The 23,091-nt window shown below is 41.5% G+C and overlaps 1 protein-coding gene and 1 long non-coding RNA gene across 6 annotated transcripts in view; one reads left to right on the forward strand and one right to left on the reverse strand.

Annotated features, from left to right (window-relative positions):
* PLS3 (plastin 3) overlaps nt 1-15,102 on the reverse strand; it is a 90,033-nt gene extending 74,931 nt beyond the window's left edge. For 3 of the 5 annotated variants that reach the window (XM_077889305.1, XM_077889300.1, XM_077889303.1), the window contains exon 1: nt 14,948-15,102. The gene's annotated coding sequence lies outside the window, so the exon portion shown is untranslated. Of the gene's footprint in view, nt 1-11,297; nt 11,379-14,947 lie in introns of all 5 variants that reach the window. The other 2 variants (XM_077889301.1, XM_077889304.1) reach the window with 2 other exon arrangements.
* Nucleotides 15,102-23,091, forward strand: part of LOC144308582 (uncharacterized) — a 34,568-nt gene continuing 26,578 nt past the window's right edge. Inside the window, exon 1 of the long non-coding RNA XR_013375012.1 lies at nt 15,102-15,641. This is a non-coding gene — a long non-coding RNA (uncharacterized LOC144308582). The remainder of the gene's footprint in view (nt 15,642-23,091) is intronic.

Here is a 23,091-nt window from a genome sequence, read left to right on the forward strand (position 1 = left end):
GGGATTCGATCCCGGGTCTCCAGGATCACGCCCTGGGCCAAAGGCAGGCGCTAAACCGCTGCGCCACCCAGGGATCCCCCGTTATTGGAATTATTTAGTTAACTGGCACTTCGCCCCAGATCAGGAACTGATCATGGCTCCTTCCTTGATCTCCTTCATGTCCTGCCCCACATATCTTCCTGTCAGTGAAGCCTCTGTGACCACCTGACTTGGAGATAGCAATGCCCCTCTTCCCACTCCCTGGATCTTTTTTTTTTTTTTTTTTTTTTTAATTGGAGTTCAATTTGCCAACATAGAGCATAACACCCAGTGCTTATCCCATCAAGTGCCCCCCCTCAGTGCCCATCACCACTCCCTGGATCTTTAATCCTGCTGCAATTTTCTTCACAACACACTACCAACAAATACACTATATTATCGTTTATTTTCTATCTTTCCCTAGTAGGATGTAAGCCTCATAAGGATGGTAACCTTTGTTTGTTTCATTCAAAGTTATCATTGCCAGTGTCCTAGGACATCCCCTGACCTATAGAAGGCACTCAGTAAATATTTGTATAAATGAATGAAATGGAATTGTTTGTGTGTGTGTGTGTGTGTGTGTGTGTGTGTAATAAGACAAAGAGGAAATACCAGCTCTCAGAGAGTGACAAAAACCACTTCAAAAGAAATCAAGAGTGATCAATCTCATAATGTATATCCAATATATTGACACTAGAGTTTTCAAAATCTTTTGGATACATCACAATATAGGAAACTCTCTTAAGATCAGTAATCAGGACTGCAGTTTTGTTAGTGTAAGAGTAGTCTGGACTAAATGTATGACCTAGAAAAATAATCCACCACTGTAAAGCCATTTCTAATGAATTTCCATTAGTGACAAAGCGCTGGCCGAGTTAAACCAAGCTGCTTAAGTTATAGGTGAAGTGTATCTCAGTTCCTGTCAAGTTGAATGATTTGGCATCTGCCATTTTCTTAACACTTGAAGGAAAACGCCCTTTAGTATAAGCTAATTCAGAGAGGAAGAGGCTTTCCTAGTAAACAAAGTTGGATTCTGGATGTGGTGTTTGAATTCATGGTGAGAAACGTGATGAATTAGGTAACAGGCAACTCTACATTCTACATTCCATCCCTGTCCTCGACCACTGGATGCTGGGGCAAGTCAAAATCAACTAAACCTGTCACCTCATCTGTAAAAATCAGTGGCCAGATTAGACTCTGAGCTCTTCAAACAATGTGCCATTGTTTGATTTCTCTTGGTGATACCAGTGCCTGGCACACTGTTGATAATTAATAAAGGCCTGTTAAATGAATTAAGTAATTATCTAGCAAGTTCTAAATGGCTCTCCCGGAAATTATAGCTTTTCTTAGCTGAACTACAACCCTCCTCCCTCAGGGAGGGCTATCCTTATGTTAGGTATACACCATCCATAAGACTAAGGAGACTGGGCGGGGGGCGGGGGCTACATGGCTCGGTTGATTAAACGTCTGACTCTTTTTTTTTTTTTTTTTAAACGTCTGACTCTTGATTTCAGCTCAGGTCTTGATCTCAGGGTTGTGAGTTCAAGCCCCACACTGGGCTCCACGTTGGGCCTGCAGCCTACTTAAAAGAAAAAAAAAAAAAAGGGATGCCTGGATGGCTCAGTGGTTGAGTGTCTGCCTTCAGCTCAGGTCGTGATCCCGGGATCCTGGGATCGACTCCCGCATCAGGCTCCCCCTGGGGAGCCTGCTTCTCCTTCTGCCTGCCTGTATCTCTGCCTGTGTCTCTTGTGAATAAATAAAATGTTTAAAAAAAAAAAAAAAAGACTAAGGAGACTGGGTCTAGAAACGTCTCTATGGGTTGAATCCAGAACACAATGGCAGAAGTCAGTTCTAGTATCATTAGCTATTTTGACCTGATACCATGCAGGTGAATTGGAGGTGGTCAAGGGTGCTTGAAAGAAAAACGGATCTGAAACTAAAGGCGATTCTTTTAATCATTCTTTGATAATCTCTCATTCTCATATTTAAGGCAGAAAGTAAAGAATTCCTCAACCTTAACATCAGTTCCAAATGTGGAACACCATGCTCTTCCGAAAACATCAAGCGTTAAGTGTACTCAATATTATTTCTGGATGGATACACAAGGAACTAGGTTCTAATGGTCAGCTCTTGGAAAGGGAAATGGAGGCTCAGGTCTGGAGCAGAAGGCTCATTTTCTTTTATGTCCTTTTATAGCTTTTGAATTTTGTTCTGTGAATGTTTCATATTTGAAAAATAAATTAAAGAAATATATTAGATGTGTTCAATAATGCTTTAGATCAGCTGAAACCACTGTGCTCAATACTTAATAGGTGTTCAATAAATGTGTATAAACAAGAAATTCTGTATAGATCTATTATACAGTGAGTTTTATTTATTTTACAGTGAGTTTTAGAAAAGGTGATTATACAACTTGCACAGGCTTTCAATTATTCGAGTGAAAATATTACTAAAGAAAAAGGAATTGGCAACAAGGTGATAATACGCAACTAAACATTAGGAAACCAAAATTCAGCTACCTTGAGACGTAAAAATCAGTACTGCTGAGAGTCAATCAAAGCAAAGATTTACAGTAATAGAGTAGTGAGAAGTGAAACGGCATCTTGTCAGTACCACTTCTACATCATTAGCTGACCTGTGGTTAGTCATTTAATATCAGCATTGTCCATTATTCCTAATAGCCAAAAAGTGGAAACAACCCAAATGTCTATCAAATGGATACATGGACAAACAAAAGGTGGTACATCCATACAATGGAATATTTTTCAGCCATAAAACGGAATGAAGTACTGGTACATGCTACAGTGTGACTAAACCTTGAAAACACTATACCAAGTGAAAGAAGCCAGTCACAAAAGACCATGTGGCTCTATGTTCCATTCGTATGAAAGTCAGAATGTGGATACTGATGGAGACAGAAAGTAGATTAGCGGTTGCTGAAGAATAAGGAGGGGGAAGCTAGGGACGTAGAGGGCGGGGGAGAGTAATAACTCAAGAGCATGAAGTTTCTTTCTGAGGGGAGGAAAATGTTTAAGAATTGACCATGGTGATGATTATCCGTATCTCTGAATATGCCAAAATCCGCTGAAGCTGTACACTTTACTCAATAAAACCACTTCAAAATGTAAAAAATAAAATAAAATAAAAAATTAGTATGTCCCATTTTCTTCTTTGAGTCAAAAATTAAGCAGTTATCACAATGCAAATGCCAGCCATAACATTAACTCCTATTTGTTTAAAACAACTGAATGAGAAAGAAAACCAAGGAAACCATTGGCTTAGTCTTCTTGTAGGTTCACATGATTATGTATTTTATTTGGTGTGTTTCCTAAGTTACAAATTATGCTGGTTAGGTTTTCAAATTTAATCTTCATCTGTAAAGGTCATTCATAGCCATTTCTTTTTTGTTTTTTTAAAAAAAGATTTATTTATTCATGAGAGAGAGCGGAGCAGAGGGAGAAGCAGGCTCCCTGCAAGGAGCCTGATGCGGGACTCAATCCCAGGACCCTGGGATCACGCCCTGGGCTGAAGGCAGATGCTCAACCGCTGAGCCACCCAGGCATCCCATCTTTTTTGTCCTTTTAAATGTTATGTATGTATGGAGATCTGCCTTGTGCTAGGTACAGTGAAAGAACTAGAAGAATGGGGCTTCCCCTCAGAGTTCCTCTTCCTTTCTCTCTAGAAACACAGTTCTTTCCATGGTACACCCAGACATAGTCCACAGAGCATCTGATGCTCTCCCACCAAAATGAAATGATGATGAGATTTGGAATTCGGGCTTTTCCTGCTCATTGTAAAGTCTGTGACAATCAAGAAGTTCAAGGAAGGAAATTAAGGTGTAGGTACTCACTACTCTTCTGGAGTCAGATAAAACTTAACAGAATACTGTACTACAGAAAGCCCAAGAACTGCAGGTACAACTAACGGCTTATCAATGTTTCTCGGGGCTTCTGCACACATGGCTGTTTCCACAGCTGTGGCTCCAACGACAGCAGAGCTCCATGCTGTGCACAACATCTACAATTTAGTAAAGCTGGAAAGAATTTTATTTTTGTAAAAACTAAATGGGGTGTGGCTCATTTTCTTGCCAAAGGGCTATTTTATTCCAAGACACTGCTGTCTGCTGACCTTCATTTATAGGCTGAGCAATGTTCTATTTAAGTAAAATTAACTCATAGTGGGCACTGTTTTTTAGGATGCAATAATTATTGCAAAGAAATAACAATGTTTAAATTTGATTTGTTCTTAGTTTAGATTTGATTATATTGGGTTATAAATGAATGTCTTTGTTCACACAAGGTTTAAATTTAGAAATTATTTTATGTTGAGAGAAAGGGCCATATTTAAGTTCATTTTCTACATGGAAGAATATTTTTAGCTTTCATGAAATCCAATATTTTGTATTTTTTGCTTCTACTAGGCTGCAGGTGTATCTTACCCACCTTTACAGTGATGGCATCTAAAAGTCTTTGTTACATATTTTTGTTGTTGTTGAATGATGAAACCATCCCACAAACTCAGTAATTAAGGCATCATCTATGTTACTATCCCTGGTTAACTAGTACTTCATCTGGAGTTTATACTATTCTCAATATATATTTGGGAACTATGGGCACATTTTAAAGTTTTCCTGAGTTTACATCTATTTATAAATGGCCTAGGGGGCGCTTGGGTGGCTCAGTGGGTTAAGCGTGTGTCTTGGGCTTAGGTCATGATCTCAGGGTCCTGGGATCAAGCCCCACATCAGGCTCTCTGCTCAGCAGGGAGTCCGCTTCTCCCCCCCCACCCCTCCCCTCAGCTCGTGCTCTCTCTCTCTCGTCAAATATATAAATAACATCTTTGAAAAATAACAAATAACTGGCCTAGAGGCCTTCTTTTATGTAATTCTTAGATATCTTGAGGGACTTGACAAATCCTCCTTCCCTTCCTCTTTACACAAATCTCTGGTTAGGGAAGTTTCCCATCTTTGGCTTGCACCTATGAATAGATTCTAGTTTGCCTTTTCTTTCTTTTTTTCTCCCCCCCCCTCCCCCCAGAGGGCCAACAAATGCTGGAACGCTTTGATTTAGGATCAGACACCAAATGTGTGGGCTGGCTTATATTTTTAAACATGTAAATCTGTCAGTATTACTTTTTGGTGATCTATATACACTAACTAATTTGGTTATATTTGTTTTTTAATCATAAGATATAAATTTGAATTATTCATGGTCACATGTAAAAATGATTCCAACTGTAGCTTTAAACTGGAGACCCACAAAGTGCTCAAAATATTTGTTGAATGCGTCAGTGTCCTTCATCATTTCCTGGTTTTTGCTTTTGAAAACTTCCACTAGAGGAAACAAGGGGCATCATAAATTTAAGATTAACATGTTTTGGATTCACCCATTTTCCAAAGGCTACATGTCATCTTGGAAAGATGCTGATTTCGTTTATAACCCTTTGCCTCTCTGCATTCCCCAACACTAAGTTTTCACTATTTTCTTGTCTCCTATTTTTACAAAGGTAAACTTCCCAACATTCACATTTCTATTCCTCCTACTGCAGAAGCACTGAAGACGCTGAAGCTTTTTTCCCTCCCCACCTCCCCATCAAGCATCAACATTACCTATCATTACCTTTCACTCTGATCTAAGCTGTATTTTTTTAAAAAGATTTTATTTGAGAGACAGAGATAGTGACAGAGCACAAGCAGGAAGGAGGGGGAGAAGCAGGCTCCCAGCCCCATGCGGGGCTTGATCCCAGGACCCCGGGATCAAGACCCTCTGAACCAAAGGCAGACGCTTAACCAACTGGGCAACCCAGGCACCCCTAAGCTGTATTTGTTAGCCACAATGGGCTTAATAATGGTTTCTGTAATGTATGTATAGAGTCACATTTCCAATTTTCCTTTGAAGGCGAATTTTTTAAACTGTTAGGTGGCAATATTGTCACAAAAGAATAAATTAAATGGTAAGCAGGTTTCCTAGCTAAGTCAAGAATCTTTTTCAACCTGGAACATTGTTAAAATCTTACCTATCCACAATAAAAAGCAATGGAAGGCAATATTTTCACAACACCATTAAATAAAGCAGAAAAAAATAAACTATCTGGTTTATCTAGAATAGTGATACTTAAAGAAAAAGTGTCTGAATCAGAGGAAAATGAACAGGTGGATAAAGATATCTGACAAGGTCATCTAAGGGGAAACATTCACCTGTAAAAGGGAAGTATTTATTGAGTACCTACTACTGGCTAGCTTCATTGTTAATGTTCTCATTTCATTTTACGGACAACACTGAAAACAAGGGGTATTAGCCCCATTTTACAGATGGTGAAACTGAGGTTTGAAGCAGTTACAGAACTTCTCTAATGTCACAGAGACATAAAATAGCAAAGCCCTTGGAACCCATATTTTATGCTAACATCCATTCTGACTATGAAGTATAGTTGTAGATGATCTCTCTGAAAAGAAAAAATAATGGAGATGGTAGGAATGAGTTGTCAGGTCAGACAAAAATTTTTTTTTAAGATTTATTAAAGAGAGAGAAAGAGCATTCACGTGTGAGTAGAGGTAGGGGTAGAAGGAGAGGGGGGAGAGAATCTCACGCAGGCTCCCCACTGAGGGCAGAGCCTGGCGTGGGGCTAAATCTAAGGACCCTGAAATCATGACCTGAGCCGAGACCAAGAGTCGGATGCTCAACTGACTGAGCCACCCAGGCACCCCCAGGTCAGTCAAATTTTCTCTATCACTTCTGGGTCATCTTGCTACACCCAGACCAATATGGTCCCTAGTGAGACTGGCGACCTGGGGGAAGGAGAAAAACATTAGGGAAGGGTCTGTGAAACAGCACGGGACAAGTTTTGAGAGGTACATGCAGTGTACAATGACCCATTCAAATATACGAATTATTTCTTAAATCAAGTGTTTGTAATCTGGGGAGTCACCATATACTAGAACAAATTAAGTAGTAGCATCAGTTTCCACCACTATTGAAATCTCTGCAGAGTTATCTAAGCAATGTGAATGAAATACAAAACTTCGAATTTATTGAGTGATCTCAAGGTAATTTAAGGGACAGCCAGCCTGAGACGGAGAAAAGCCTATCAACAAATATACTTAACCAACTCCAGGATTACAAGTTCCTTTACAGGGATGCCCAGGTGGCTCAGTGGTTGAGCATCTGCCTTCGGCTTGCACCAGGCACCCCATGGGGAGCCTCTGCCTATGTCTCTGCCTCTCTCTCTGGGTCTCTCATGAATAAATAAATAAAATCTTAAGAAAATAAAAAAAATAAAAGTTCCTTTACGATACTGAAGGTTTATGGTCACAAATAAGCTCTGGATACTTGAACTGAGTTTTATAGCAACCTGAAATCTAAGGGCAAGTTAAAAACAAACCTGTCTCCCTTCCCCCATTAACAGTTCCGTTTTAAAAATAGACTTCCTATGATTGTATGCCCCACACGATTCTCCTTTATCCTGCTTTGCACCTGTTAAGTAGATCAGAGGAAACCAAAATATTTCCAAGACATATACTTTACCTAAATCAGCTTCAGTTTAGAGTCAAATACCATACACTATATAAAGAACAGTCCTTTTTTTGTGTTGGAATACCACTGTTTGAAATCAAGGCCTCTTTTTGCTTAAGCCAATGTTTAAATTTCAGCGATTGGCAGAGGACTTTAAAGAGAAAAATCTTTGCAATTTCTCCTCTCAATATTTATCTCAAGGAAATAATCAGAGTTGCAAAACGGTTTTTGCTCAAGGATGTTCAGTGAAGCATTATCTACAAAATATGGGAACACCATAAACTTGCAACAACCTGGAATTAGTGAAAGTTATGAAATACCCATTATATGGAATATCATAGTAATTTTAAAAATTTTCAAAAATATTTGATTACACGGGTGCCTGGGTGGCTCAGTCCATTAAGTGTCTGCCTTCAGCTCAGGTCATGATCTCAGGATCCTGTGATCCAGCCCAGCTTCTGGCTCCATACTCAGCATAGAGTTTGCTTGACCCTCTCCCTCTCCCTCCTCTGCCCCTCCCCCTGCTTGTGCTCTCCCTCTCTCAAATAAATAAAAATCTCTAAAAAAAAAAATACTTGATTACAAGAAAACATAGTAAGTAAGTGAAAAGAATGGAATACAAACTATATATACAGGATGATTCCAATTTTTAAAATATATAACTTTCTATACTGGAAATAGATTAAAAATATGAACAGGTGGTACAATTATGAGTAATTTTTATTTTCTTCATTATAAATCCTTTTATATTTTCCTCTAAAATTTTTATGATTACTTTGAACTTTTTAACCCAAAGTGGTTAAAAATATTTTAAGTATTCACTACTTAAGATAGGTTTCTAGTAGATTAACTAAATCATACATATTGACTATTGTAGCATTTCCTATCGTGATCACTTCTAGAAAACACTATGCAGTCTATAATGCTAATTCTCTCTGACCTGAAATACAAGCCCCAAAATATCAAAAAAGAATAAGAAAGGACAAAACCAGAAATACACAACAAGCTAGTTAAATACAGGAAAAAAGCTTACAAATTACATTAGTTTATGAAAGATAGTGTATTATTCAGTGTCAATAGCAGAAATGTCAATCTGAGTGCAACACTATGTAATTAGAGCATATAATAAATATTCAAAGCTATTACACTGACCTCACAAATTTTATTGTAGAGAAAAATATGTATTCTATGCAAATTATTATACACACACATAATATAAGCAGCTTAAAAGATCTGAGTTAGATTTTCAATAAATGGCTTACAAAAATAACTTGCTATTGAATCTTTTAAACCAAAGATAGTAGAAACAAGAGATCAGACTTTATAAAAGAAATTGACCACCATGAACAAAAAGAATCCACTCTTCAGAACCAGTCACATGATACCAGGTTATTTCAAAAGCCCTTTAACTCAGAGGTTTCTGCTTATTTCATTTTAATTCAGTACTATCACTTTACCAATGATATTTGAACAAATAATATCAAATACCCTATGATTTCACTCATGTGTGGAATTTAAGAAAATTTAAGAAACAAGTGAACAAAGAAAAAAGAGAAAAACGAAAAAGAAGTCTCTTAAATATAGACAACAACCTGGTGGGGGGGGCGGAATAGGTGAAGGGGGTTAAAAGTACATTGATGGTGATGAGCACTGAGCAACTGCTGGATCACTATATTGTACAGCCAAAACTAGTGTAACACTGTATGTTAAACATACTGGAATTCAGAAGTAAAACCGACGAAATAAAAATGCATGGTAGCTCAAAGAATGACAGAGTTAACACTGTCTTGTAATTGGCAAGATGACAATAAACACTGAAAATTAATTCAAGGTTAATGGTTTTGAGGGTGGGCATTAACTCTGACCCCTCAGCAGCCGGCTATCCAACGGGCTTCTCAAATGCAGATCTACATTAACGTCCCTTTCCGTGTTCATGAGGGCTTACCAGGAACATACCACAGATTATCTCCTCCATTAGAAGCTTTTGCAAACCTGCACTCCTCTAAAGGGCAATTTAAGGAGAAGCATTGGCTTTTTCGGGAGCAGCTGGGGCCCCTCCATTATGGGCAGTCACAAAACTATGAAGTTGGATAAGCCATTGGATTCCGTAAGATTACCAACAAACACTACGATACTGCTCAGTAGTTACTTGAGAAGGAGAAGAAAAAAAAAACCAAGCAAACAAAAAAAACGATCACAGTAATTGCTTCCAGCATTACATATAGGTTTTGGTTCTCTTGTTATCTGCCGTTTCTCCTTATTTTTTATTTTATTTTTTTTTCTTATTTTGCATTAGATTATGCCTGGCTCTATTTCTCCTATGCTCGTAAAACTGGATGGCCGGAGAACATTTGCCGGCAAGCAAAAATGGGGCGGAGACTGAAGTGAGGAGGAGTCTACCATTTCCGTAGACTCTTGTTAAAAGTTTTAGCGTGCCTGTGACCTACTACTACAGTACTTTGATTTTATATAGCACCTGTCTGCTGAAGAGCCAAGGCTCACTTATCCATAGCTCACTTATCCTTTCAGCATGGCTGTGACAGATTGGAAACAGATGGCTTTAATAAAGTAAAATCCAAATATGAACACAGAGAATGTGTGTGATTTACCTACAATGGCCTTTATGTCCAAACTGTAGAGGACTAAGAGCCCTTGGGTTCCATGCTCACTGCCTTTGCCAATAAACGACACCACCTCCTTTCCTCAAACAGTAAGAAAAATTAAGCTTTCTCGTAATACAAAATCAGTAGGGTTTAATGTGCCAAAATCCTTGCTCAGAATGATGTTAACAGTACCTCTATATTTTAAAGAGCTAACACGAGTCATAGAATGGGCCACTGGTGACCATCTTCCTGAATAGCTACCAAAGTGCCAACGAGGTAGTTAGTTTGGTTCTGTATGGGGGCATTAAAACTTGAAAAATCAACTAATAAAACTGAAATAAGCCAGACTACAACTATTTGGGGGGGAAAAATCCCCGGCAAACCCAAAACCTTGAGCCATGCCCACAATTGTATAAATGAGAAGATATATAATGTACTCGATGTGCATTATCAATACAGTAATATTTTAAAGATTATTTATTCATTTGAGATAGAACACCAGCTAGGAGGGAGGGTCAGAGGGAGAGGGAGGAGCAGACTCCCCACTGAGCAGAGAGCCCCATGGGGGGCGCGGGTAGGGGCTTGAGATCCCAGAACTCTGTGATCACCACCTGAGCTGAAGGCAGCCACTTAACCAACTGAGCCACCCATGCACCCCTCAATATAGTAATTTTAAGTAACTTTCCCCAGGTCAAACTAGGAGTCAGTCAGTAGCTGAGACGTATAAAATTGAGCTCTTCTGAAGGTAGATATATTTTTCCCTTAGTATTTCAATTTTCACTTAAAAGCATGTTTTTTTTTTCATCCCTAAAACATCAAATACTGACATTTGTCTTTCAAGTGCCAAGATTTTTTTTTCAAGTGCCAAGATTAAGGCAAATTAGGTATTATTAAACATACTGAATTTTTTTGACAGTGCCTTACCTTCATAACTACAGTAAGTTGGCCCAAGAGTTATGACCTTCTGAGCCTGACATTTCATGATTAGACAGTTTTTTGTATTTCTAAGCCATAACTGTAACCAAAGCTGTATAACAAAAAACAGCTAGTCCTGACCATTGGTGTCTGAGAACTTCCAACAGTGTAATGTATCCAAAAAGCTTTTGAAACCTCCCAACACACTGAATGTACATATATATGGCAGATCACTTTCTAGAATACTTACACAGACTCAAAACACGATCTGTTTTCATCCAAACTGTGTTTTATTAGTTTCACAGATCAAATTTTTCCCTCCCTGGATTACCTTCAACCAAAAGAAAAACGATCACGTGAGCAAATATGAAACAATTTTAAAAAGAGATACCTGAATTGTATATTGATAGATGATGGTTTTTAATTTTATACCAGCTACTTTTGGAATCTGTACTGACCAGCAAAAAGTTTAGTGTTCGCATTTTGCCTAGGCTGAGCTCCATGAAACAGAAGAGCGGATTCCTGAATTTATCATATGTGGTAAAAATATCATATCAGTAAATTTCTTGGAAAGGCAAGGAGAAATGATGCCTAAAGCCAATGGAAAGCGGACTTTCTTCCTTTTCACCCCTGTCGGTTTCACCAAAAAGAATCACTTTAGTTCTCGAGTACCATGGCCAAGCTACCCTCTTCTTTTTAGTAACAGTCATGCGGTTTGCCTAGGAGCAAAATTTCAGTTGGTTTCTGATAGTGCCCTGGATACTGACAGTCTGCCAGTATAAATAGTCAAGTCTAATGTGCATGTAACCATTTGTAGAAGAGATGTAATCTCAACCAAAATATTACTCACCAGTTATAATTAATCCTTCTACCCCAAATGCCATAAGCCCAGACGTTTTTAGCTATGGAATCTAAATGATGGCATCAGACTGGAGACCCTTCAACTTCAGCGCTGTCTGCACTAAGTCAAGGCAGAGCATAATTTGTTTGGCTTCCCCACCCCGGGGAAAGAGAGTGGTTGATAAATTGCTAGATCTAACAGTAGACATTAAGAATTAGACTCACAACCTCCTAATCTTAAGAAAAACCTGAGTTCATTAAATGATACCCCCCCCCCCCCACATTAAGTCAGTAACAGAGTCAGTGGTTTTAAATGAGTGTACATTTGAAGACAATGAAATGAAATGCTTGGTCGACTGAGAGCCTAGCGATGATACTATTTTGATGTGTTAATATTTTAAAAAGAGCTTATGTCCCCATCACTTTAACCTGGTTGGATAATTGTATTCTCTCTTTGAGGTTAAGATACGTATTAGGAGTTCAATCTAAAATATATGATCACCTCACTTCCACTAGGGGGGTCTATCTACCAGTGTAGTTAACTCCAACAACTCAGGTGTGGCTTAATCCCACTTTGAGCAAATCTGTGCCACAAGGCTAGCCCTGCTTTAAGTAGTTCTAGTTTTTAGGCTCAGAAACCCAGGCACAGCACAAAAATGGAGTGCTCCAGTCATTCCGAGGTTGCTGCAGTAGACAGAGGGTTTTTTTTGGCTAATGCCTACAAAGCCAAAAAATCTCTTAAATGTTCCCACTTTCATTTATAGCTGCCCTAGTTTCAAGGCTGAATATGTATCAACTGGATCCACTTTTGTAAATAAGTTTTTAAACTCCTAACCTCAGAGACTCCTCTGCCCATTTTTCTCTCCCCCACCCCGCCCTGCCCATTTCTATACTCAGCACAATATAATCTGAATATCAGAACTGCCACGTTTTTCCAACAGCAATCTTAACTTGGGCCACATGGGCGAGTACTGGTCGTCACCCGAGTTGTTTCAGGGGCTTCTCATCATTCCATCTAGATACTGACAGGCAAAAACCCAACCAACTCGATTTATCAGATTTAGAATCCACTGTTTTTGTAGCTGATTTCTGATCCAATTAATTCCAAACTACAAATTACTGGTGGTTAATTTTAGTCAAGAAATGAACCACCACCTTCACGTAGATGCCTATTAAAGAGAACAGTTCAATTAGAATATAGGCCAGAACCAGGAATATGGGTAAATCCTAATTTTTTGTGACACTATCTTACGGAATATGGCTTCAAAACTATCATTTAGGGATGAAGTGGGTGTGAACTAATGGACGACTTCCCTACCAAATAATTAGTAAGATTTTTTTTAATTTAGGAGAGCCACTGGGGAGATATATATCCCAGCACAAACATATTTCAAATAGTTATTTTAAAAACAGCTCCCGTTTTTACTTCGGATAAAATCGGAGCACCAAATTCCCTTTCTGTTCCCCTCCTCCAAATCCAAGTAGAATTCCCTGGAGGAGAGGCTAGTTCACACTCCCCCTCTCCTTTTTTGTCGTGGTAGTTTTTGGAAAATGGGCTTCAGCCATTACATTCCAGTTTTCAAGGCAAAAGAAGTCATGTGACCATTACCCTAGGGGCATCAGAGACTTGGGGCACGTGATGCCAATCAGCAAGTGTGGGACTTCGGCCACTTCGCTGGAATTCACTGTAAATCGCGTCTCCAGGATCAAGTTGAGGCTCCCAAGACACATTGTGACATCAATAAAGTGGCGCTAAGTGCTTCTCTCTCAGGAGTCTGTCATTTCACTTGACGTTTTCAACCTACGTCGAGGCCAGCCAGGCGCTCGGCCCCATCCCCCCGCCCCCGCCAGCATCCCGTCCGTCGGATCCTAAAAGGCGAGGCTCGCCAACAGTTCTAGGCTCAGCCTGCGCCCCTGCGGGTGGGGTGCAGATCCGGGGAGCGGCAAGAAGCACCGCGTCGGGCAAGTGTCAGACAGCAGTGACCCCACTCCCCCCCGCCGCCCCCCGCCTGGGACCAGCCGCTGTCCCGGAGCCGAGCGGTTGGAGCCGCCCGCGCGCTAGAGCGGTAGCAGCGGCGGCAGCTCTGGGACTGGCGAGAAGCCAGGGCGGGGGTGCTCAGCGTCCCCCCGCCTCGTATTAGCGCGCTTAAGTGCTGCGGCGGAGGAAAGTAAACAGCGGCAAGTGCAGCTGGGGGGCGGGGGAGGGGAGATCACCCCCCTCGGGCTCCGCCCGACGCTCAGCCTCCCCAGGAGCCGCGGGAGGTCCCGGCTGCCGCCGCCCGGGCCGCGCGCGCTCGCGGCTGCAGAACCGGAGGAGCCGGGCAAGGAGCGCACGGGAGGCGCGGGGTCCGGGGAGAGGAGGACCGAGGGGTTCGGCCCCCACGGCCCGCGGAGCTTGTGCTACTGAAGAGAAAAAAGTGCTTACTCATAGGAGACGCGGCGCGGTAGCGGCGCTCTCGCCAGTGGCCAGGGAAGCGAGCGGGCGGCCGGCAGTCGGAACCCGGCTCCTTCCCTGGGCCAAGGCAGCCGCTCGGGGACCCGGAACTGGCTTGAGCCCGGAGGTCACCCGGGGCGGGCGAGCGGGGGCCGGAGGCGTCGCAGGCTGCGGGCTCCGGGATTTCCCGAGGCCCGGGCGGGGGGGGGCAGGGGCAGGGGCCGGGGGAGGACGGCGAAGGGAAGTTAGCCGCCCCGTTCCCACTTCGGGGCCGCCGCCACGGCGGGGAGAAGGGCAAGGGTGGGCGTCAAGGACCGCGGCCCCAGGTAGGCAACAAGTTGGGAGCAACTAGCGAAACACCACCACCCCGATCGTTAAGAGCAGAAAACGTGTTTGCGGCGGGCGGTCGTGGGAACGCTGTCACTCCCACCCATCCTGGGTGCGAGGACCGCTTCGGCGCCCAAGGTCCAGGACGGAAATGTCCGCAGCCCCCTCTCCGCCCCGCGTCCCCCCGCGCTGGGCACGTTCCAGCCCAAGTTCCGGGAGATGCTCTCCCCTGGACGCACGCCTGCCCGCGCCCCGGGCGCCCGCTCCCGCCGGGCCCTGCGTGCCCCCAGAGCACTTACGAGGAGTCGCAGAGTCCCGGCCCCGGCACGGCAGCCTCCGACCGACGCGCTCAGACAACTTCTGCCTCTTGGAATCTTGGCGGCGGCGGCTCTAAAGGCAGCGCTCCCTCCCCCCGCCTGCCCCCTCCGCCCCTCGGCCGCCGCCATTGGCTCGGGTGGTGCTAACAGTCGGCCTGGGAACCTGGAAGGGGATTGGGCCACGAGCCTGTCACATCAACTGGGTGGGGAGCCGGGAGAAGGCTCCCCGGGATGGGCACCCTGGCGGGATGGGGACTCTAACCCCGCGGCCGGAGCGGAGAGTGGTCCCTCGCGCCGCAGCTCCCTCTCCCCGGCTACCAAGGCATTAGAAGCCCACGGTGCCTGGCTCAGTCATATGCAAAAAAAGTAAAAATTAAAATTAAAAAAAAGTGGAAGAGATAAATGGGAATGTTGGGAATGGGAGATTGAGAGTCACCAAGCCCCTATTTAAGCCCGAGGGAACCGTTCCCCCCACCCCTGGAACGGCGAAGATAAGCCCGGCGCAAGGAGGGACGTTACTCGTAGTTTCGTCCGCGCGGATGAGCCCAGGTGTGAGACCTTAGCGATCTTCCCTTTTCCCTTCCGGGGTCCAGGGATCAGAATATGGACCAGGACAAGGCTCTCAAGTCTGGTTTCGTGCCAAGTAAATTAGTCGTGGAGCAAGACCACCTGTCTGGTAGGTTTGTCCATGCGGAAAGGGGTGAGAGGTCGCGGTGGTTCGGAATGGTGGAAGTAACGTCCTTCCACTCGTTCGACTGGAAATGGATGTCAATTCTCATCAATCTCTTTCCACCAGAGAAAGCTTGCAGACGTGCTACTACTTCCCAGAGTACCTCTTCTGTTTGCCAGAGTAGCTTTTCTTCTTTGCCCATGAGATTGCCTCCAGGTCAGAGCTGGCTTCTTCCATTAATACACTGGGAGGTTTCCCTCCGTATCTGCATTCCGATCCTATGGCTCACTCCAGATCCAAAATCAGCTCGGAGGGCCGGAATCTGAGGGCACTCTCCAGGGTCAGGTCAAGTGATTGGCTTGTGGGACAGCTGTCGAAAGGAAAGTTTTAGCCCTTTCCCGTTCGAGTGGCAACCATCTGGTTCCAGAACTGTGTCCTTGATTTTTTTTTTTTTTTACAAACAAAATTGGTTCAGTTCCATCCCATTTTCCATGTGTTTTAGGAAAAATGCTAAATTAAGAGTGGCCTGAAAGATTGAATGCTCTTGTAAAGAGACCCCCATTTGATCTGCTATTATGAATTCCCTTGGAGAAATTAATCTGTAGTGGGTGCCAGGACTTCTTAAATGGGAAGGTGTAGGGGAGTCCAGAGACTGCCCAAAAGGTAGATAAGCAGAGAAGGACTTGGCACTGGGGAAAAAAAGACTTGTTAAATATTTATTAATGATTAACCAACCAGAAGGACTTATGAAAGGCACAGGAAGGTGAAAAAGAAATGAGAGGGCAATCATGCTTTCAGAAACATTACATTTCTGTTATAAGATTTCATACTGGGTCAGGTTGGGGTCACCACAAAAATATGGATTTCAACGCATTGCTGTTAGGGTGACTGGGCAGCCGTGCACTGCCACACACATTTACAATAGGCTCCAGAAGGAGATCTCTGGCTTCCAGTAGTTGTCCCGCGTTTTGGTATGGTTTCTGGAATGCTTTGCACAGAATTTCTAGACACGCTAAATATGGTACTTTGGTTTTCTACCTTTTGCCTGTAAGTCACCCCGGAAAAGCTTCCACCTGCTTTCCGACTTAAACTGACAGACTTAGCAATAGTGTGAAGGAACTCGGCAAGCTAAGTTTTCGAGGATAGATATATTTGTCTCAGTTAATTTTCGACTTCAGTTTATTTTTCAAGTTTTGGAATTTAGAGGATGTCAAAATATTAAGAATCCTATGCATAGGCTATTTTTGCTTTCTTTTTTAATCAGAAAAGCTTATGTTGAAAGTTTAATAAAAGTCTTTGTTCACCACTAACAGTGAGGATGTAGAATTCTGAGTTTGTTGGTGAGAAGTGTCACTTTAATGGAAGCGCAGTGGTCTATAGTTTCAAAGCTGCAGGGTGCCCAAGTGGTGGCACTACTCATGGCCTCAAGAGTCTCCAACAGAAAAAATATACCTTAAACATGGAACCACCTATTTGGATCTAGTTGAGATTCCCCCTACTTTTTTTTTTTTTTTTTTTAAGATTTATTTATTTGTTAGAACACAGAGGCAGAGGGAGACACAGACTCCCCAATGAGCATGGAGCCAGATGCAGGGGCTCTATCCCAGGACTCTGGGATCATGACCTGAGCCAAAGGCAGACAGTTAACCAACTCAGCCACCCAGGAACCTGCTAGTTGAGATTCCTATGTAACAAACTCAACAGTATAATCCAGGTAGAACTGCATTTTGATGGATATTATTAAAATAGGCATTTTGATGTAACTAAGCTACCTTTGTGTTGCCCCAAATCTAAAAGGTCTCTTCACTGTCTAAATGTGTAATTGTGTACCAATCTATTTTAATTAATTGCTTTATGATTTATCAGTTAATTTCCAGGAACCAATATATTTTGCTTTCATCTTAGGTTTTAGTATAATTCTATTTCATGTTATGATATTTTTATGTTCTTGGATTGATCCTTGATTCCTTTTTTTTATTCAACATGTTATATGTGGTTAAAAATATAGCTTATATGATAATATCCATAGCAAATAGTGACATACAACTTTTCAATTGTGATTTAAAAAAATGTGATTTTAAAGATTTCTCTTATCCTTAAACATTAAAGCATGAGGGTGATCTTGGTAGACCTGGAAACTTCTTAAAAATTTTTGACCCAGAATATAATAATTGCAAAGTTATTTCCATTGTTTACTAAGTGAAGGTGGTTTTCAAGTTGCCAACTCAAAATGTATGCATGTATAACACATGAATGTTAACTCTTTGGATAGGCGTGTTAAAATATTTCTCAAGTCTTAGCAGTTACTATCAATTTGAATGACTGCTAAAACCTGCCGATTATCTTTTTTTTTTTAAAGATTTTATTTATTTATTCCTGAGAGACACAGAGGGAGAGGCAGAAACATAGGCAGAGGGAGAAGCAGGCTCCCCATGGGGAGCCCGATGTGGGACTTGATCCCAGGACCCTGGGATCACAACCTGAGCCAAAGGCAGATGCTCAACCCCTGAGCCACCCAGGTGCCCTTGCCAATGATCTTATAAGCATATTTTCATAAAGAAATTATTGTGACATGTCCAAGAGTGTTTTCACATTTTCATTTTTTTAAAATAAATTTTTATTTATTTATGATAGTCACACAGAGAGAGAGAGAGAGAGAGAAAGAGAGGCAGAGAGAGAAGCAGGCTCCATGCACCGGGAGCCCGACGTGGGATTCGATCCCGGGTCTCCAGGATCGCACCCTGGGCCAAAGGCAGGCGCCAAACCGCTGCGCCACCCAGGGATTACCTCATTTTTAAAAAAATTTATTTATTCATGAAAAACACACACAGAGAGGCAGGCTCCATGCAGGGAGCCCGATATGGGACTTGATCCCGGGTCTCCAGGATCAGGGCCTGAGCTGAAGGCAGAAGCTCAACGGCTGAGCCACCCAGGTGCCCCACATATTTTCATTTGTTAAAAAGAAAAAAGGCCAAAAAAAGTCCAATGAAATGTCTTTACTAGGATTAGGATATATTTGATCAACAGTAAACTTCTATTATGTAGATCCAATGAAGGTCACTATTCCATCACAGGAAATGCTCAGAATTAAACTGTTACCCTCAGGTTTCCTGTCAAATCATTAATGGACAATATTCTTTTAAGCGCCTATTATGTTTTGGGCATTGAATTAAATAATACGGCACGCTGGGGTTAAGCATCTGACTCTTGATTTTTGGCTCAGGTTGTGATCTCAGGGTTGTGGGATGTTGGACTCTGGTCAGTCTGCTTGAGTTTCTCTCTTCCTCTCCCTCTGCCCCTCCTCCCTCAAATAAATCATCTTTTAAAAATCAATTATATGCAACGTAGAAAAAGTATGGTCTCAACACACATGGAATTAATAGTTGAATAATTCAATAGCAAAACCAATGTAGGTGAAATACTGAGACAACAAGATAGAATATACAAGGGATGCTATAGTAACTCTGGATGCTCTGGAATGGGAATGATTAGGCTGAAGCAGTCAGAGAAGGCATCTTTTGTGCAATGGTACTTGAGTTAGGCTTTAAAAGATGCATAAAACGTGATAAGGCTAAGTGGAAATGAAAGGCATTCCATTTCAAGGAGGAAAGCAAAAGAAATTTGGGTGAGTTTCTGGGATTGGACTTCCTTTACAGGCTTCCACTTCCCTATCTGCAAAACAAAAGCTTTGAATTTGCCCATTATAAAGGTCCAGTGATAACATCAATCAGAAAGTGGCTTGACATCTATTTAATCCACTTCGAAGATAAAATATCTGTTATACTTCCTGTTCTAGAGATAGAACAGACTTCTGAACCTTGTTTTACAGTGATTAAATTGCAAATTACAGGAGGTCTTGCTTTTGGTTACAGCAATTTTGACAGTTGCTTTAGATACTGCTATGTTAGTCCCTCCCATGAAGTTTACATAACTAATTAGCACATGTCACATTTTGGTTTGGGAGGAAAAACACGCCTGTAAATTACAGGGCAGGTAGGTGAGTGCTCTAGCTCCCATGCATATCTTGGCTTCACTATTTTGTGTGTCTGGGTTATAAGAGCATTCTTTTGGATGGAATATTCAATCTGCATCAGAATATAATTCCAAACACTGAAAGTTTCCTATGAGAAGGGTCTTTTAGAGATATACTAGAGAGCTTTCAGAATAAATTGTAGAGCATATTTCAAAATTCATAAGGATTATCCATAATTTTCCACACCACTAATCAGGTTCCTAAAAGAAACAGTCATGTCTAGCCTATTATGTTTGGTTGTTTGATGCTCAAATGTTAGGCTAGATTTTGGTGAATTTAGGAGTGTGTGAGTGCATGTGTGCATGTGTTTGTGTGTCTGGTTGTGTGTGTGTGTGTGTAGAGAATATAATCAGATTTTAAAATGCTATAAATATTTGGGTGTCTACTAAATATGCAAAATGTGGCTTTGAAAAGTAATTGACAGTATTGCAAGATGAACGAACTTTGAAAACATGCTAAATGAAAGAATCCGGACATTTATGTGATTCCATTTATATGAAATGCACAAGAAAGGAACATCCGTAGAGACATCCATGGAGGAAAATGGGGGAGGTTCCTGCTAACAGGGGTCCTTCTTGGGGTCATGAAAATGTTCTAAAATAGATTGCAATAATGGTTGCACAACTCTAAATATACTAAAAACCACTGATCGGTATTATTTAAGCAGGTGACTTGAATAATGACTGTGAATTATATCTCAGTAAAGCTGTATTAAAAGAGAGATTGACACAGGCTGTTTAAACACAGGAAACTCATACTAATGAGGATATGACATGCGATGGCAGAAAAAAGTTGTTATAAGGATCTGTATTGGAAGAGACAAACTACCCTCAGAAATCAAAAGGGTTTTGGACCATAAAGGATTCTATGTCCTGGTCAAGCGTGAGCCCTTGTTTGCCACTTTCATAGAAAAAGGACAAAGTACTTTGTCAATATACCACAAAAGAGAGTTACATGTTGCAAAAAACATTTTAAACAAGCCAGAAACAGAACCCAGATAGCAAAAGATGATATATACCTTTTCTGATACTTTTAGAAAAGTTTAAAGTACATGACTATATTGCTTTAAAGATTTAAACCGTGACAAGGTTTTAATAACTAATTGCAGTTAGAAGATCTGGTCTAAATAACCAAAGGGTTCCTTAGAAAGTGTCACAGAAGTTTCATTTTGAATCAACAAACATTTCTTGGATAATTCAGGACCAAGAATGCTTTCACCTGTGTGTTTCTTTATCAATGCCATAGGGTCGTATAAACAACATCTCATTTAGTAGATGGAATGAAGTAGGCATCTAACTAAACTAAGCTTTTTAAAAAGGTTTAAATATTTGGGAGTCCTTTGGAAAGAACATTATGTGAAATGAGATCAGACTCTTAAGGACTATTCTGGCTCAGGTGTCAGCAAACATTATCTTAAAAGGGCCAGATAGTAAATATTTTTGGCATACAGATCATACAGTCTTTGTTGCAAATACTCAACTCTGCTGTTGTAGTACAAGAGGAACCACAGACACTAAATAAACAGGCATGGTGGTGTGCCAGTAAAACTTTATTTTTAAGAATAAGCAGCAATAGATTAGGTTTGCTGCTGTAGTTTGCCAATGGACCCCTGGCTAGTTTCCTGTGTTTGCTTCAATAGGGATTTGGCATCTGGGTGTATTTGTGTTCTTAAAGGGGTATTTAAGTAAGAGTTAGTTGATGGAGCACCTGGATGGCTCATAGGTTGAGCGTCTGACTCTTGGTTTCTGCTTCAGTCATGATCTCAGGTTTGTGGGATTGAGCCCTGTTTTGGGCTCTGTGCTCAGTGCAGAGTCCGCTTGTTCTTTTCCCTCTTCTCTTCCACTTGTGCTCTCTCTCTCTCAAATAAATACATACATAAATAAAATCTGTAAAAAAAAAAAAAAAACCCAGTTGGTTCACAGCTGGAGATACGAAACAAGTTAAAACGGAAATTAGCACCCTTCCCTCAGCACAATCTTAGGTCTTCACAATCTTAATACTAAGCAATAGACAGATGGTTATATCCTACTGTCATTTCTTTTCCACTTTTCAAATTCGAATGTAAACACAATGACAAAATTTCACCAAGGGGAAAAATGACAATATCTACAGTTACCCCTTATTAAGTTCTTCAACGTGGCGGGATTTGTACTAGGAACTTTACGTATATTGCCTCATTTAATGCTAATAACTTCCACAAATGGGCATATATCCCCATTTTAAGATGAGAAAGCTAAGGCTTACAGAATAAGTAAACTTTTACGCAGGTCACCTGGCTTGTAATGCAGGAGTGGGGTGCAGGTGTGAGAGTAGGCAGGAGAGTGTTCTATCTTTGCAGCCTGTGATCAGAACCACAGTGTTACAGGCAATGTTCCCTGCTTTATCCCAAGAAATAAAGCACAGGAGCACTACTGAGTATTTCACCCTTCTTCTCATTTCTATGGAAAAGTGGCTAGCCCAGTAGGAGTAAATCTCACAGGTAAGCAGGCATGTTTATTACAGTAATGCCTAATCTAATGTTAGGTGTGTATAATAGCATGCATTTATTTTCATAATTCTATACAAGGTGTTTTCTTTCCACCAAATGGCACTGTCAAGTTTAAAGAGTAGGTCAGTGGATCCATGTAATAGCAATGTATGCCGATGGCAGCAGGAAGAATATAATCCTATCTTCGTCTTTTGTAATATTTGTAGGTGATGTCTAGGACTAATAATAAATATTTTTATGGGGCACCTGGGTGGCTCCGTGGGTTAAGCTTCTGCCTTTGGCTCAGATCATGATCCCAGGGTCATGGGATCGGGCCCTGTATCGGACTCCCAGCTCAGCAGAGTCTGCTTCTCTCTCTGCCCCTGCCCCTGCTCATGCTTTCTCTCTCTCTCTCAAATAAATAAAAAAAATTTTTAAAAAGATGTTTTAATATTATGAAGACTGGAAGCAAAGGGTGTTTTGAGTCTATATTCTACAGGGTTTTAAAATCTAGGGTAATTTTAGTGAAAAGTTTATCAAACTAGTTTGTTACAAACACAAAACAACAGCAGATTTTCAGTTTATCTGCTAGGCAGGATAAAGACAGAGGCATAATTTATCAAATTTTCCCCCAAATACACTATTTTTTTTTAATTTTTATTAATTTATGATAGTCACACACACACACAGAGAGAGAGGCAGAGACACAGGTAGAGGGAGAAGCAGGCTCCATGCACCGGGAGCCTGACGTGGGATTCGATCCTGACGTGGGATTGGATCGAGCCCTGGGCCAAAGGCAGGCCCCAAACCGCTGCGCCACCCAGGGATCCCCCAAATACACTATTAACAGCCCAAGTTGTCTTACCTTATGAACTCTGAACTACAGGTCACACAAATCATTGTGTTTATGGGGGGTAGTTTTAAGCAGCTGAAGCATATTCTAAGATAAGTGTTGA

The sequence above is a fragment of the Canis aureus genome, chromosome X, assembly GCF_053574225.1.
Source record: "Canis aureus isolate CA01 chromosome X, VMU_Caureus_v.1.0, whole genome shotgun sequence".
Lineage (NCBI taxonomy): Eukaryota > Metazoa > Chordata > Mammalia > Carnivora > Canidae > Canis > Canis aureus.